General features: G+C 39.4%; 1 pseudogene; it reads left to right on the top strand.

Annotated features, from left to right (window-relative positions):
• The first annotated feature begins 14,801 nt into the window (after window positions 1–14,801).
• Window positions 14,802–15,812, top strand: LOC115893900 (annotated as a pseudogene).
• Window positions 15,813–17,830: the final 2,018 nt, after the last annotated feature.

The following is a 17,830-nucleotide window of genomic DNA, read 5'->3' as shown; positions in this document are numbered from 1 at the left end:
AACTATTTCATTTCCACTTGTTTATATGTAGGGTTTCCTTTTTTCCTGTTTTCCATTTTAAAATATTAGAATTTGTTTAAAATGTCTTAAAAAGTAATATGAAAATATATATATAGTGTATTATGCATAATAAAAATCAGGTAATAAATCAAGAAATACAGTGTGCTCTCAAGCATGTGAACACAGTATATGCACAGAAATATATTAATATTTACACCTGTAATTATGAGTGATTTTCTTTCCTCCATTAGATTTTTTGGAATTTCTCAAATTTTCTATTCTAAGTATGTATTATTTGTATAATCAGGGAAGTCGCAATTCAAAGAAGAAAGAAAATTACTGTTTAATAAGTTAGGTATGGCGGGCGCAGTGGCTCATGCCTGTAATCCTAGCATTTTGGGAGGCCGAGGCAGGCGGATCACAAGGTCAAGAGTTCAAGACCAGCCTGACCAACATAGTGAAACTCTGTCTCTACTAAAATACAAAAACTTAGCCAGGCATGTTGGCAGGCACAATTCCAGCTACTTGGGAGGCTGAGGCAGGAGAATCGCTTGAACCCAGGAGGCAGAGGTTGCAATGAGTGGAGACCGCACCACCACACTCCAGCCTGGGCGACAGTGCAAGACTCCTTCTCGAAAAAGAAAAAGAAAAAAAAAAGAAAAAGAAGAACTGGGCAGAGCAAGATGGCCGAATAGGAAGAGCTTCAGTCTCCAACTCCCAGCGCGAGTGACACAGAAGACCAGTGATTTCTGCATTTTCAACTGAGGTACTGGGGTCATCTCACTGGGGAGTGCCGGACAATTGGTGCTGGTCAGCTGCTGCAGCCCGACCAGCGAGAGCTGAAGCAGGGCGAGGCATTGCCTCACCTGGGAAGCACAAGGGGGAAGGGAATCCCTTTTCCTAGCCAGGGGAACTGAGAAACACAACACCTGGAAAAACAGGTAATTCCCACCCCAATACTGCACTTTAAGCAAACGGGCACACCAGGAGATTATACCCCCACCTGGCCAGGAGGGTCCCAGGACCACGGAGCCTCCCTCATTGCTAGCACAGCAGTCTGCCATCTAACCAAAACGGCAGCAGCAAGGCTGGGGGAGGGGCGCCTGCCATTGCTGAGGCTTAAGTAGGTAAACAAAGGCACTGGGAAGCTCGAACTGGGTGGAGCTCACAGCAGCTCAAGGAAACCTGCCTGTCTCTGTAGACTCCACCTCTGGGGACAGGGCAAAACTAAACAACAAAAGGGGAAGCAGCAGAGGCCTGTGCAGACGTGAACGACTCTGTCTAACAGCTTTGAAGAGAGCAGTGTATCTCCCAACACGGAGGTTGAGATCTGAGAACGGACAGACGGCCTCCTCAAGTGGGTCCCTGACCCCTGAGTAGCCTAACTGGGAGACATCCCCCACTAGGGGCAGTCTGACACCCCACACCTCACAGGGTGGAGTACACCCCTGAGAGGAAGCTTCCAAAGTAAGAATCAGACAGGTACACTCGCTGTTCAGCAATATTCTATCTTCTGCAACCTCTACTGCTGATACCCAGGCAAACAGGGTCTGGAGTGGACCTCAAGGAATCTCCAACAGACCTACAGCTGAAGGTCCTGACTATTAGAAGGAAAACTGTCAAACAGGAAGAACACCTATACCAAAACCCCATCCATACGTCACCATCATCAAAGACCAGAGGCAGATAAAACCACGAAGACGGGGAAGAAGCAGGGCAGAAAAGCTGGAAATTCAAAAAATAAGAGCGCATCTCCCTCTGCAAAGGAGCGCAGCTCATTGCCAGCAACGGATCAAAGCTGGTCAGAGAATGACTTTGATGAAATGAGAGAAGAAGGCTTCAGTCCATCAAACTTCTCAGAGCTAAAGGAGGAATTGTGTACCCAGCGCAAAGAAACTAAAAATCTTGAAAAAAGAGTGGAAGAATTGATAGCTAGAATAATTAATGCAGAGAAGGTCATAAATGAAATGACAGAGATGAAAACCATGACACGAGAAATAAGTGACAAATCCACAAGCTTCAGTAACCGACTCGATCAACTGGAAGAAAGAGTATCAGCGATTGAGGATCAAATGAATGAAATGAAGCGAGAAGAGAAACCAAAAGAAAAAAGAAGAAAAAGAAATGAACAAAGCCTGCAAGAAGTATGGGATTATGTAAAAAGACCAAATCTACGTCTGATTGGGGTGCCTGAAAGTGAAGGGGAAAATGGAACCAAGTTGGAAAACACTCTTCAGGATATCATCCAGGAGAACTTCCCCAACCTAGTAGAGCAGGCCAACATTCAAATTCAGGAAATACAGAGAACACCACAAAGATACTCCTCGAGAAGAGCAACTCCAAGACACATAATTGCCAAATTCACCAAAGTTGAAATGAAGGAAAAAATCTTAAGGGCAGCCAGAGAGAAAGGTCGGGTTACCCACAAAGGGAAGCTCATCAGACTAACAGCAGACCTCTCGGCAGAAACTCTACAAGCCAGAAGAGAGTGGGGGCCAATATTCAACGTTCTTTTTTTTTTTTTTTTTTTTTTAATTAATTAATTTATTTATTTATTTATTTATTTATTATACTTTAAGTTCTAGGATACATATGCATAACGTGCAGGTTTGTTACATATGTATACTTATGCCATGTTGGTGTGCTGCACCCATCAACTCGTCAGCACCCATCAATTCATCATTTATATCATGTATAACTCCCCAATGCAATCCCTCCCTCCTCCCCCACCCCATAATAGGTCCCAGTGCGTGATGTTCCCCTTCCCGAGTCCAAGAGATCTCATTGCTCAGTTCCCACCTATGAGTGAGAACATGCGGTGTTTGGTTTTCTGTTCTTGTGATAGTTTGCTAAGAATGATGGTTTCCAGCTGCATCCATGTCCCTACAAAGGACGCAAACTCATCCTTTTTTATGGCTGCATAGTATTCCATGGTGTATATGTGCCACATTTTCTTAATCCAGTCTGTCACAGATGGACATTTGGGTTGATTCCAAGTCTTTGCTATTGTGAATAGTGCCGCAATAAACATACGTGTGCATGTGTCTTTGTAGTATAATAATTTATAATCCTTTGGGTATATACGCAGTAGTCAGATGGCTGGGTCATATGGTACATCTAGTTCTAGACCCTTGAGGAATTGCCATACTGTTTTCCATAATGGTTGAACTAGTTTACAATCCCACCAACAGTGTAAAAATGTTCCTATTTCTCCACATCCTCTCCAACACCTGTTGTTTCCCGACTTCTTAATGATTGCCATTCTAACTGGTGTGAGATGGTATCTCATTGTGGTTTTGATTTGCATTTCTCTGATGGCGAGTGATGATGAGCATTTTTTCATGTGTCTGTTGGCTGTATGAATATCTTCTTTTGAGAAATGTCTGTTCATATCCTTTGCCCACTTTTTGATGGGGTTGTTTGTTTTTTTCTCGTATATTTGTTTGAGTTCTTTGTAGATTCTGGATATTAGCCCTTTGTCAGATGAGTAGGTTGCAAAAATTTTCTCCCATTGTGTAGGTTGCCTGTTCGCTCTGATGGTAGTTACTTTTGCTGTGCAAAAGCTCTATAGTTGAATTAGATCCCATTTGTCAATTTTTGCTTTTGCTGCCGTTGCTTTTGGTGTTTTAGACATGAAGTCCTTGCCCGTGCCTATGTCCTGAATGGTACTACCTAGATTTTCTTCTAGGGTTTTTATGGTATTAGGTCTAACATTTAAGTCTCTAATCCATCTTGAATTAATCTTCGTATAAGGGGTAAGGAAAGGATCCAGTTTCAGCGTTCTACTTATGGCTAGCCGATTTTCCCAGCACCATTTATTAAATAGGGAATCCTTTCCCCATTTCTTGTTTCTCTCAGGTTTGTCAAAGATCAGATGGCTGTAGATGTGCGGAATTCTACCAGAGGTACAAGGAGGAGCTGGTACCATTCCTTCTGAAACTATTCCAATCAATAGAAAAAGAGGGAATCCTCCCTAACTCATTTTATGAGGCCAACATCATCCTGATACCAAAGCCTGGCAGAGACACAACAAAAAAAGAGAATTTTAGACCAATATCCCTGATGAACATCGATGCAAAAATCCTCAATAAAATACTGGCAAACCGGATTCAGCAGCACATCAAAAAGGTTATCCACCATGATCAAGTGGGCTTCATCCCTGGGATGCAAGGCTGGTTCAACATTCGCAAACCAATAAACGTAATCCAGCATATAAACAGAACCAAAGACAAGAACCACATGATTGTCTCAATAGATGCAGAAAAGGCTTTTGACAAAATTCAACAGCCCTTCATGCTAAAAACGCTCAATAAATTCGGTATTGATGGAAAGTATCTCAAAATAATAAGAGCTATTTATGACAAACCCACAGCTAATATCATACTGAATGGGCAAAAACTGGAAAAATTCCCTTTGAAAACTGGCACAAGACAGGGATGCCCTCTCTCACCACTCCTATTCAACATAGTGTTGGAAGTTCTGGCTAGGGCAATCAGGCAAGAGAAAGAAATCAAGGGTATCCAGTTAGGAAAAGAAGAAGTCAAATTGTCCCTGTTTGCAGATGACACGATTGTATATTTAGAAAACCCCATCGTCTCAGCCCAAAATCTCCTTAAGCTGATAAGCAACTTCAGCAAAGTCTCAGGATACAAAATTAATTTTCAAAAATCACAAGCATTCTTATACACCAGTAACAGACAAGCAGAGAGCCAAATCAGGAATGAACTTCCATTCGCAATTGCTTCAAAGAGAATAAAATACCTAGGAATCCAGCTTACAAGGGATGTAAAGGACCTCTTCAAGGAGAACTACAAACCACTGCTCACTGAAATCAAAGAGGACACAAACAAATGGAAGAACATACCATGTTCATGGATAGGAAGACTCAATATCGTGAAAATGGCCATACTGCCCAAGGTTATTTATAGATTCAATGCCATCCCCATCAAGCTACCAATCAGTTTCTTCACAGAATTGGAAAAAACTGCTTTAAAGTTCATATGGAACCAAAAAAGAGCCCGCATTGCCAAGACAATCCTAAGTCAAAAGGACAAAGCTGGAGGCGTCATGCTACCTGACTTCAAACTATACTACAAGGCTACAGTAACCAAAACAGCATGGTACTGGTACCAAAACAGAGATATAGACCAATGGAACAGAACAGAGTCCTCAGAAATAATACCGCACATCAACATTCTTAAGGAAAAGAATTTTCAACCCAGAATTTCATATCCAGCCAAACTAAGTTGCATAAGTGAAGGAGAAATAAAATCCTTTACAGATAAGCAAATGCTTAGAGATTTTGTCACCACCAGGCCTGCCTTACAAGAGACCCTGAAGGAAGCCCTAAACATGGAAAGGAACAACCGGTATCAGTCATTGCAAAAACATGCCAAAATGTAAAGACCATCGAGGCTAGGAAGAAACTGCATCAACTGACGAGCAAAATAACCAGTTAATATCATAATGGCAGGATCAACTTCACACATAACAATATTAACCTTAAATGTTAATGGACTAAATGCTCCAATTAAAAGACACAGACTGGCAAACTGGATCAAGAGTCAAGACCCATCAGTCTCCTGTATTCAGGAGACCCATCTCACATGCAGAGACATACATAGGCTCAAAATAAAGGGATGGAGGAAGATCTACCAAGCAAATGGAGAACAAAAAAAGCAGGGGTTGCAATCCTAGTCTCTGATAAAATAGACTTTAAACCATCACAGATCAAAAGAGACAAAGAAGGCCATTACATAATGGTAAAGGGATCAATTCAACAGGAAGAGCTAACTATCCTAAATATATATGCACCCAATACAGGAGCACCCAGATTCATAAAGCAAGTCCTTAGAGACTTAGAAAGAGTCTTAGACTCCCATACAATAATAATGGGAGACTTCAACACTCCACTGTCAATATTAGACAGATCAACGAGACAGAAAGTTCACAAGGATATCCAGGAATTGAACTCATCTCTGCACCAAGCGGACCTAATAGACATCTATAGAACTCTCCACCCCAAATCAACAGAATATACATTCTTCTCAGCACCACATCGCACTTATTCCAAAATTGACCACATAATTGGAAGTAAAGCACTCCTCAGCAAATGTAAAAGAACAGAAATTATAACAAACTGTCTCTCAGACCACAGTGCAATCAAACTAGAACTCAGGACTAAGAAACTCAATCAAAACTGCTCAACTACATGGAAACTGAACAACCTGCTCCTGAATGACTACTGGGTACATAACGAAATGAAGGCAGAAATAAAGATGTTCTTTGAAACCAACGAGAACAAAGATACAACATAACAGAATCTCTGGGACACATTTAAAGCAGTGTGTAGAGGGAAATTTATAGCACTAAATGCCCACAAGAGAAAGCTGGAAAGATCTAAAATTGACACTCTAACATCACAATTAAAAGAACTAGAGAGGCAAGAGCAAACACATTCAAAAGCTAGCAGAAGGCAAGAAATAACTAAGATCAGAACAGAACTGAAGGAGATAGAGACACAAAAAATCCTCCAAAAAATCAATGAATCCAGGAGTTGGTTTTTTGAAAAGATCAACAAAATTGACAGACCGCTAGCAAGACTAATAAAGAAGAAAAGAGAGAAGAATCAAATAGACGCAATAAAAAATTATAAAGGGAATATCACCACTGACCCCACAGAAATACAAACTACCATCAGAGAATGCTATAAACACCTCTACGCAAATCAACTAGAAAATCTACAAGAAATGGATAATTTCCTGGACACTTACACTCTTCCAAGACTAAACCAGGAAGAAGTTGAATCCCTGAATAGACCAATAGCAGGCTCTGAAATTGAGGCAATAATTAATAGCCTACCAAGCAAAAAAGGTCCAGGACCAGATGGATTCACAGCTGAATTCTACCAGAGGTACAAGGAGGAGCTGGTACCATTCCTTCTGAAACTATTCCAATCAATAGAAAAAGAGGGAATCCTCCCTAACCATTTTATGAGGCCAACATCATCCTGATACCAAAGCCTGGCAGAGACACAACAAAAAAAGAAAATTTTAGACCAATATCCCAGATGAACATCAATGCAAAAATCCTCAATAAAATACTGGCAAACCGGATTCAGCAGCACATCAAAAAGGTTATCCACCATGATCAAGTGGGCTTCATCCCTGGGATGCAAGGCTGGTTCAACATTCGCAAATCAATAAACGTAATCCAGCATATAAACAGAACCAAAGACAAGAACCACATGATTATCTCAGTAGATGCAGAAAAGGCTTTTGACAAAATTCAACAGCCCTTCATGCTAAAAACGCTCAATAAATTCGGTATTGATGGAACGTACCTCAAAATCATAAGAGCTATTTATGACAAACCCACAGCCAATATCATACTGAATGGGCAAAAACTGGAAAAATTCCCTTTGAAAACTGGCACAAGACAGGGATGCCCTCTCTCACCCTCCTATTCAACATAGTGTTGGAAGTTCTGGCTAGGGCAATCAGGCAAGAGAAAGAAATCAAGGGTATCCAGTTAGGAAAAGAAGAAGTCAAATTGTCCCTGTTTGCAGATGACACGATTGTATATTTAGAAAACCCCATTGTCTCAGCCCAAAATCTCCTTAAGCTGATAAGCAACTTCAGCAAGGTCTCAGGATACAAAATCAATGTGCAAAAATCACAAGCATTCTTATACACCAGTAACAGACAAACAGAGAGCCAAATCAGGAATGAACTTCCATTCACAATTGCTTCAAAGAGAATAAAATACCTAGGAATCCAACTTACAAGGGATGTCAAGGACCTCTTCAAGGAGAACTACAAACCACTGCTCAGTGAAATAAAAGAGGACGCTAACAAATGGAAGAACATACCATGCTCATGGATAGGAAGAATCAATATCGTGAAAATGGCCATACTGCCCAAGGTTATATATAGATTCAATGCCATCCCCATCAAGCTACCAATGAGTTTCTTCACAGAATTGGAAAAAACGGCTTTAAAGTTCATATGGAACCAAAAAAGAGCCTGCATTGGCAAGGCAATCCTAAGTCAAAAGAACAAAGCTGGAGGCATCACACTATCTGACTTCAAACTATACTACAAGGCTACAGTAACCAAAACAGCATGGTACTGGTACCAAAACAGAGATATAGACCAATGGAACAGAACAGAATCCTCAGAAATAATACCGCACATCTACAGCCGTCTGATCTTTGACAAACCTGAGAGAAACAAGAAATGGGGAAAGGATTCCCTATTTAATAAATGGTGCTGGGAAAATTGGCTAGCCGTAAGTAGAAAGCTGAAACTGGATTCTTTCCTTACTCCTTATACGAAAATTAATTCAAGATGGATTAGAGACTTAAATGTTAGACCTGATACCATAAAAACCCTAGAAGAAAACCTAGGGAATACCATTCAGGACATAGGCATGGGCAAGGACTTCATGTCTAAAACACCAAAAGCAACGGCAGCAAAAGCCAAAATTGACAAATGGGATATGATTAAACTAAAGAGCTTCTGCACAGCAAAAGCAACTACCATCAGAGTGAACAGGCAACCTACAGAATGGGAGAACATTTTTGCAATCTACTCATCTGACAAAGGGCTGATATCCAGAATCTACAAAGAACTCAAACAAATTTACAAGAAAAAAACAAACAACCCCATCAAAAAGTGGGGAAAGGATATGAACAGACATTTCTCAAAAGAAGACATTCACACAGCCAACAGACACATGAAAAAATGCTCATCATCACTGGCCATCAGAGAAATGCAAATCAAAACCACAATGAGATACCATCTCACACCAGTTAGAATGGCAATCATTAAAAAGTCAGGAAACAACAGGTGCTGGAGAGGATGTGGAGAAATAGGAACACTTTTACACTGTTGCTGGGATTGTAAACTAGTTCAACCATTATGGAAAACAGTATGGCGATTCCTCAAGGATCTAGAACTAGATGTACTATATGACCCAGCCATCCCACTACTGGGTATATACCCAAAGGATTATAAATCATGCTGCTATAAAGACACATGCACACGTATGTTTATTGTGGCACTATTCACAATAGCAAAGACTTGGAATCAACCCAAATGTCCATCAGTGACAGACTGGATTAAGAAAATGTGGCACATATACACCATGGAATACTATGCAGCCATAAAAAAGGATGAGTTTGCGTCCTTTGTAGGGACATGGATGCAGCTGGAAACCATCATTCTTAGCAAACTATCACAAGAACAGAAAACCAAACACTGCATGTTCTCACTGATAGGTGGGAACTGAACAATGAGATCACTTGGACTCGGGAAGGGGAACATCACACACCAGGACCTATCATGGGGAGGGGGGAGCGGGGAGGGATTGCATTGGGAGTTATACCTGATATAAATGACGAATTGATGGGGAAAAAAAAAATGTGTTTCTCTAAAAAAAAAAGAAAAAGAAAAAGAAGAAGAAGAAAAAAGGTATAATCAGATCTTTGAGATATTAGCCCTAATGTATCTAGAAGTCACTATGTTTCACATTATTTAAAGATTCAACTTTAAATCACTTCTGGGATTATAGTCTCTCAGAAGAAAACCAAGGAGTATTTAAATTGGCTACCAGAGTCGCTGGCAGGTCCTCTGGAAATATTGGGGCTTAGAGGAAAGAAAGTACTTATGTGACACATTAACTTACTATTGGATATAAACTTATGGCAAGACTTCTATTGGGGCTGAAAGCTTTACTGTTTATCTTTCCCATGCCACTACTAAGAGTTGTGATTGTAAGATACTTGACTACGGGTTCTAGAGTATGGCTACAGCCCAAAGAGAGAGAGCTGAAAAGTCAACTGAGGAGGAGCAGCTACAGTGACTTCAGTATGTAGACACAAGAAGTTAGCAAAACACTGATGAAAAAGAGGGAGAACGTTTTCCTTGTGTTGAAAGAGTCTGAAATCCCAATAAGTCGTGCTGTCTATTGTGAGTGGAGAAGATGAGGACCCTATACAGAAGCTTGAAAAGGGAACATTAAGGCAAAGCTGAAGTATTTCCAGAAAAAAAAAAGAGGTAAATGGGGACAGGGAATTATGAATAAGTTATTTAATTTTAAAATGCTGGATAACACAATGAAAAAGGCAGGGAATTACTGAGTAAAGGAAATACCATGGATATATATGAACGTCATTTTAAGTAAGTCACTTCTTATCATGGAAAATGAAAGAATATTAGCCTAGGGATTCAGATTAAATTAACATACATTGTGCACTTGATCTATGCCAAGAAATTTCAGGTATGTTATGTTCATCCTCACAACAATTCTATGAAGAGGTATTGTTGCCCTGATTTACATAGCACACATCATGCGTGGAGACACAAAGTGTTTTGCCCATAGTTTGTACAGCTAATATGCCAAAGAGCTAAGAATGAAGTGTATGTCCTCCAGCTAAGACACAATACTTCTGTCTGTCAGCAGTCAAAGGGGACTATGGAGTACATGGACTGGGGCACAGTAGGCTTACAGAGACTCAAGGGCACTGCACTGTGACATAGCCCTAAAGATGGCAAGAGCATGAAGACAGCAAGGTGAATCAATCCCAGCAGTGAGCCCATAGCTCACTGAAACTTCCAGCAAAAAATATGTATTATTGGTTACCAAACAGAAACATGGATGAAAAAACCCAGGACAATTCTCTAAACCATACGAGAGGGAGAGAAGAGGGCTTGTTCTAACTAGAGCCCTGCTGCTGGTTATTAGCTCCTTTGGGGCTCAGAAGGGCTCATTTATTCGGACAAGCACTGGAGCTCTAGTACCAGGGATGTTGGATATTGTGAAGAATAAGTTATTATATAAATAGCAGGAAAATCTAGCTGGAGCAGGAGATAGGATATAATACTTAGTGAATTCAATTTCCTTGTGAGGGCACAGTCTGTTTTGAGAGTTTCTTTGGTTAAAAGGAGGGAATCTGAGTGAGTACATATGCTTTACAGGCAAAATACTACTCTTTCTTATTGGCAAGCATGGTGAGAAGTGTGAGCACTTCAAAATCATATTTCTCAAGCAGAGTTTGCTTTTCATCTATAGGTGATATCCGATGCTGAGCATCAGTCTAAAGATCAGACTGACCCTTTGGAGAGAGATGTACAAAAAAACAGAGAGCCAGGGGCACTAGAACTTTACCCCTTTTTGGAAAAAATGAAACTGAGGTAATAGTAATTGCTATTATTCCCCTACCCCTTCCCATCATGGGTATCTCCTCTGCCTCCTCTTTTTACTGTGTGATACAGTTGGGTGTCTTATCATCCTACCTACACTGCCCACTTTAGCCACTTCCTAAGTGGTGAGCCCTAGAATCCTAATCCAAGAATTGGGACTGTGTTAGTGTGTCTTCTGAGTGAATATATTTGTGAAGTTGATCTCTTAAAGTCAGAACATTCAATGGCATTAAGTCAGTTTATGTCATAAATCAATAGAAAGCCTTTCTCCAATTTCCTTTCCAATAACGATTCTCACTCATTCTTGGGTATTAGTGAAAATTGGACCAAAATTCTTCAAACTCACCACTGTTTCCTTCAAAGGAAAATTTAAAATATTATGTATGCCCAAAATCTCCTTAAGCTAATAAGCAACTTCAGCAAAGTCTCAGGATACAAAATCAATGTGCAAAAATCACAAGCATTCTTATACACCAGTAACAGACAAACAGAGAGCCAAATCAGGAATGAACTTCCATTCACAATTGCTTCAAAGAGAATAAAATACCTAGGAATCCAACTTACAAGGGATGTCAAGGACCTCTTCAAGGAGAACTACAAACCACTGCTCAGTGAAATAAAAGAGGACACTAACAAATGGAAGAACATACCATGCTCATGGATAGGAAGAATCAATATCGTGAAAATGGCCATACTGCCCAAGGTAATTTATAGATTCAATGCCATCCCCATCAAGCTACCAATGAGTTTCTTCACAGAACTGGAAAAAACGGCTTTAAAGTTCATATGGAACGAAAAAAGAGCCCGCATTGCCAAGACAATCCTAAGTCAAAAGAACAAAGCTGGAGGCATCACACTACCTGACTTCAAACTATACTACAAGGCCACAGTAACCAAAACAGCATGGTACTGGTACCAAAACAGAGACATAGACCAATGGAACAGAACAGAGTCCTCAGAAATAATACCACACATCTACAGCCATCTGATCTTTGACAAACCTGAGAGAAACAAGAAATGGGGAAAGGATTCCCTATTTAATAAATGGTGCTGGGAAAATCGGCTAGCCGTAAGTAGAAAGCTGAAACTGGATCCTTTCCTTACTCCTTATACGAAAAATAATTCAAGATGGATTAGAGACTTAAATGTTAGACCTAACACCATAAAAACCCTAGAAGAAAACCTAGGTAGTACCATTCAGGACATAGGCATGGGCAAGGACTTCATGTCTAAAACACCAAAAGCAACGGCAGCAAAAGCCAAAATTGACAAATGGGATATGATTAAACTAAAGAGCTGCTGCACAGCAAAAGAAACTACCATCAGAGTGAACAGGCAACCTACATAATGGGAGAACATTTTTGCAATCTACTCATCTGACAAAGGGCTAATATCCAGAAGCTACAAAGAACTCAAACAAATTTACAAGAAAAAAACAAACAACCCCATCAAAAAGTGGGCAAAGGATATGAACAGACATTTCTCAAAAGAAGACATTCACACAGCCAACAGACACATGAAAAAATGCCCATCATTTTTTCATTTTTGCATTTGAGAAATGCAAATCAAAACCACAATGAGATACCATCTCATACCAGTTAGAATGGCAATCATTAAAAAGTCAGGCAACAACAGGTGCTGGAGAGGATGTGGAGAAATAGGAACACTTTTACACTGTTGCTGGGATTGTAAACTAGTTCAACCATTATGGAAAACAGTATGGCGATTCCTCAAGGATCTAGAACTAGATGTACCATATGACCCAGCCATCCCACTACTGGGTATATACCCAAAGGATTATAAATCATGCTGCTATAAAGACACATGCACACGTATGTTTATTGTGGCACTATTCACAATAGCAAAGACTTGGAATCAACCCAAATGTCCATCTGTGACAGACTGGATTAAGAAAATATGGCACATATACACCATGGAATATTATGCAGCCATAAAAAAGGATGAGTTTGCGTCCTTTGTAGGGACATGGATGCAGCTGGAAACCATCATTCCTAGCAAACTATCACAAGAACAGAAAACCAAACACCGCATGTTCTCACTCATAGGTGGGAACTGAACAATGAGGAAACTTGGACTTGGGAAGGGGAACATCACACACTGGGGCCTGTCATAGGGAGGGGGGAGGGGGGAGGGATTGCATTGGGAGTTATACCTGATATAAATGATGAATTGATGGGTGCTGACGAGTTGATGGGTGCAGCACACCAACATGGCACAAGTATACATATGTAACAAACCTGCACGTTATGCACATGTACCCTAGAACTTAAAGTATAATAAAAAAGAAAACAGAAAAAAAAATTTTTTTAAAGAAATAAATAAATAAATCCCTGGGTTAATAAAGAAAAAAAAGAGAGAGAGAGAAACAAAAAAAAGAAAAGAAAACTGAGCAGACCACAATCAAAGACTACAGGAAAAAGTAAGTGGTCCAGCCTTCAGAGTTCTCCATCACATCACACATGATCAGAATCACAAGTAAGTGCTGTTTGCTGTCTCACTGTACCCCAACAGAAGATACATTTTTGTAAAAGTCTTCTCTTGCGTGGAATCTATGTAGTAACCAGTGAGAGAGAGAGTAGTGTATTGTGCGTAAAAGCGTTTATTCTATAGCCAGATGGCTAGATATTGAATTCTGGCTTTATTTATTTACTATCTGTATGACCTTGAAAAAGTTACTTAAACTTTTCTTTGTCTCTGTTTCCTACTTTGTAAAATGGGAGTAATACTACACTTAAGAAGAGAGAATCCCAGGCCCTGGAAAAAAGCTGTACATGCTGGGACCTAGACTCCTTAATCTCTGGAAGCTTCTAGAACAGTCCTCTAATGATTCTCAGTCTCCTAACAGGTTTTTGAAAGAAGAGCAGTGAAATGTCTCACTGGGAACAAAAGTGTTCACAGTCTGTCAAGTGTGGTTTCAAACTTTAAACCTTTTACCTTTAAAAAGCTAAATCTATTTTTTCCTTTTGAGATTGGTAGATCTAAATATTATACTATAATTCATAATATGCATGTATATAAAATACATTTAATATTATATCTCATATAAAGCAAATATAATTATATTACATATGTGCATACACACACACACACACACACACACACGCCATGTTGGAACCGTTAGGTTCTAGGCACCTAATATTTTAGCTAATTTAATTCTAACTATACTCTAAGAAATAATCATTGCTTTTTCTAAGTTTACTATGAACTATCTGTGACTCAGAAAAATAAGCAACTTACCAAAGCTACATCCAGGTTAAATGATGTCACTGGCAGTCTATAAATAACATTTTAAACAGAGGTGAGTTTCATCAAAAAAAAACAGCTTTAAGTTCAAAATGTCTTCTACATTGGAAAGGAGCATGTTCCTAAACTTTATTTGACACTTCCCAGAAGAATTCTGGCAGTATTGGTAGCTTTGACTGTGCTGCTGTGTAGTCCTAAGATATACTGGGTTTCTCAATGTCTTACGTTTCATAATCAATAAAACTAGTACAATATCCATACTGTTTTGCTTACTAGGAATATTCTAAGAATCAAACACAATATTGGAAGCAAATTTGTGTTCAAAATATGTAGATGTACAGATTTACAGAGTTTGGTGTATCAAAGATTTCAGTTTACCTGAATCATGTCCTTTTCTATACCCAGCAGGCAGGTGACCTAGAACACAAGGAGACAAGTGACTAAATTCTTTCTGGTGGGGCTTTCCCTATATCCAGAGCTCCAGCATTTTCTGTTCATGCTCTGCCTCATCATGTACCTGATAATCCTCCTGGGAAACAGCATCCTCATTATCATCAGGATCCTGGATTCTCGCCTCCATACCCCCATGTATTTCTTTCTTGGAAACCTCTCATTCTTGGACATCTGTTACACATCATTATCCATTCTTCCAATGCTTATTATATTTATGTCGGAGAGAAAATCCATCTCCTTCACTGTCTGTGCTCTGCTGATGGTTGTGTTCCTTGGCTTGGGCTCCACTGAGTGTGTCCTCCTGGCTGTGATGGCCTTTGACTGCTATGTGGCCATCTGCAACCCACTGAGGTACTCCATCATCATGAAGAGAGTGCTGTATGTGCAAATGGCTGCCTAGTCCTAGATCACAGGCTGTCTGACCTCCCTATTGCAAACAGTTCTGACAATGATATTGCCTTTCTGTGGGAATAATGTCATTGATCATATTACCTGTGAAATCCTGGCCCTTCTAAAACTTGTTTGTGCAGATATCACCATCAATGTGCTTATCATGACAGTGTCAAATATTGTTTTATTGGTGATTCCTCTACTGTTAATTTTCATCCCCTATATGTTTATTCCCTCTTCCATCCTGATAATTAATTCTGCTGAGGGAAGACAGACTTTTCTACCTGTTCAGTGCACTCCATTGTGGTCATCTTACTCTATGGTTCAGCCCTTTTTATGTACATGAAACCCAAGTAAAAGAACACTAACACTTCTGATGAGATTATTGGGCTGTCTTATGGAGTGGTAACCCCAATGTTAAATTCCATGATCTATAGCCTCAGGAATAAAGAGGTCAAAGAGGCTGTAAAGAAAGTCCTGAGCAGACATCTGCATTATTGAAAATGTGAAAAGCCTTGGGCATGCGATATCCTCAATGGAGCAACAGAGCTTGTCTTTATTTAGATACTGCAAAACCTACTGTCACAAGAGCTTGTGTGTTTGCAGAACCAAATATTAGATTCCCTTTCTTTTCAACATAGAATTTTCATGCTTATGTAACCTTCTTAATAGTGCCTTATCTGCCAGGTTTATAGCAGTAAGCAGGTCTGCAAATTGGCCCTATAAAAATATTGATGCTGTTCATTAAGATGAATCTCTCTCTCACTCGATCTCCTCTTCTTTTTTCTGTTCTCTTCTGTTCTCTTCTCTTCTCTTCCCTTCTCTTTCCCGCCATGTGTGTGTCTCTCTCCTCTCCTCTGATTTTCTGTCCTCTCTCTATATTCTGCTCCTCTCTCTCCTTTCCTCCATATGTTTTCATTCTCTTCCTTTCTTTTCTCTTCTTTGTCTCCTTTCTCAGTCACTTTGAAGTGGATATATATTGTTTTTGTTGTGCAGCATCCCTGCACAATATTGCCATCCAATTGACAGATCTGCATAATATACATTAATAGAAATATGCATATTTTTCTTTTGATGAACCAACAGTTCCCCACTCTCAGTCTATGTTGTTCATGGTGGGGCTGACCCAATCCTCTGAAAATAAACATAAACATGGAAGAGGTCTTGCCCACAAAAACAGAGTATGTCTAATTCCTCTAGTCATAGTGATTGGTATAGTGTAGGATGTGACCCGAGCCATACTAATCAGACTCAATCTCAGGAATGCTGCCTTTGTCAGAAAGACACACTCTTTTTTGAAATGGTGTCTAAACTGGTAGAATGTTAACTCAGAATTCCTACTGGCAACCATTGCCAATATGTGAGGACAGCATGAGAATGAAAGCAAAGCCAAGATCGAGAGTGCGCTTGATGGTGTCACTTTAACTCTTGAACCCAACTGTAGCTAAAGCCAGATTCCCCCTTGCAGATTTTATTTATGAGTCAAATTAGCATTTTATGAAAAACTAATTTGACCTAGATTTTACCACATATGACAAAATAAATCCTAATACATTCCTCTGTCCTATCTTCCTCTCCATCCACTTACATTTTAAGGCAATAATAATTATAACAAGGTATGTAATCTGAGATGTTCCAAGTTCTCCAGCCTTTAGGAGTTCCTTTCTCTTTAATAACTAAATTACAATAACCTAACCTCTATTCTGCATTACTTCGGGCATTTCAGTCATCTCCCCAATTACTTCTGTGGAGTATTTACATGTTTCTAATTTTTTGCTCTTATATTTTTCATCAAATTGATTTATGGACTTTTACCATTTTTCTCTGTGCTTCAATCAATATATTAGTACTTGAAATAATTGCATTTTGCTTTTCTACATAACGTTTTTTAGTTTAATAAACATTATCATTTGGTGAATTATGGTAAATTACTGTGTTACATGTAAATACACATAAGTAGTAATAAGCCAAATTGAGGCAGAATTCTCTTAAATGTGTTGCATATCTGATTTTGTCCACTCTGGGGACCAGAATCATAACTCTAATAGATTAGACAGGGCTCACTTAATTCAGTTATACAGAGAAATAATTCCTAGATTATATTGAATTGAGAATTTGACAAAAACAAAAATAAAATAAGTAATCTATTAATCAACAGGATAAAAAATTTTAAAGCCTGGTATGGTGGTGCATGCCTGTAATTCAAGCTACTTTGGAGGCTGAAGTGGGAAGACTGCTTGAGCCCAGGAGTTTGAAACCTTCCTGGGCAACATAATGAGATCCCATCTCAAAAAAGTGAGAGAGAGATATTTTAAAATGTTTTAAATTCCTTACCGTGGTATACCATATCCATGTAATCTTAACCCCACCTACTTTTACAACTTCATCTCCTACCACCTGACAATATTCATTAGACTCTCATTTGACTCTCACTTCACTATCTTCTTGTTGTTTCTCACATATGCCAAAGCCTTTCCCTTTATTATTCCATCTACCTGGGACACTCCTCCCCTCGATCT

The sequence above is a fragment of the Rhinopithecus roxellana genome, chromosome 16, assembly GCF_007565055.1.
Source record: "Rhinopithecus roxellana isolate Shanxi Qingling chromosome 16, ASM756505v1, whole genome shotgun sequence".
NCBI classification, from domain to species: domain Eukaryota; kingdom Metazoa; phylum Chordata; class Mammalia; order Primates; family Cercopithecidae; genus Rhinopithecus; species Rhinopithecus roxellana.
Note: the sequence above shows the minus strand (reverse complement) of the source record. Positions and strands in the feature narration are given on the sequence as shown.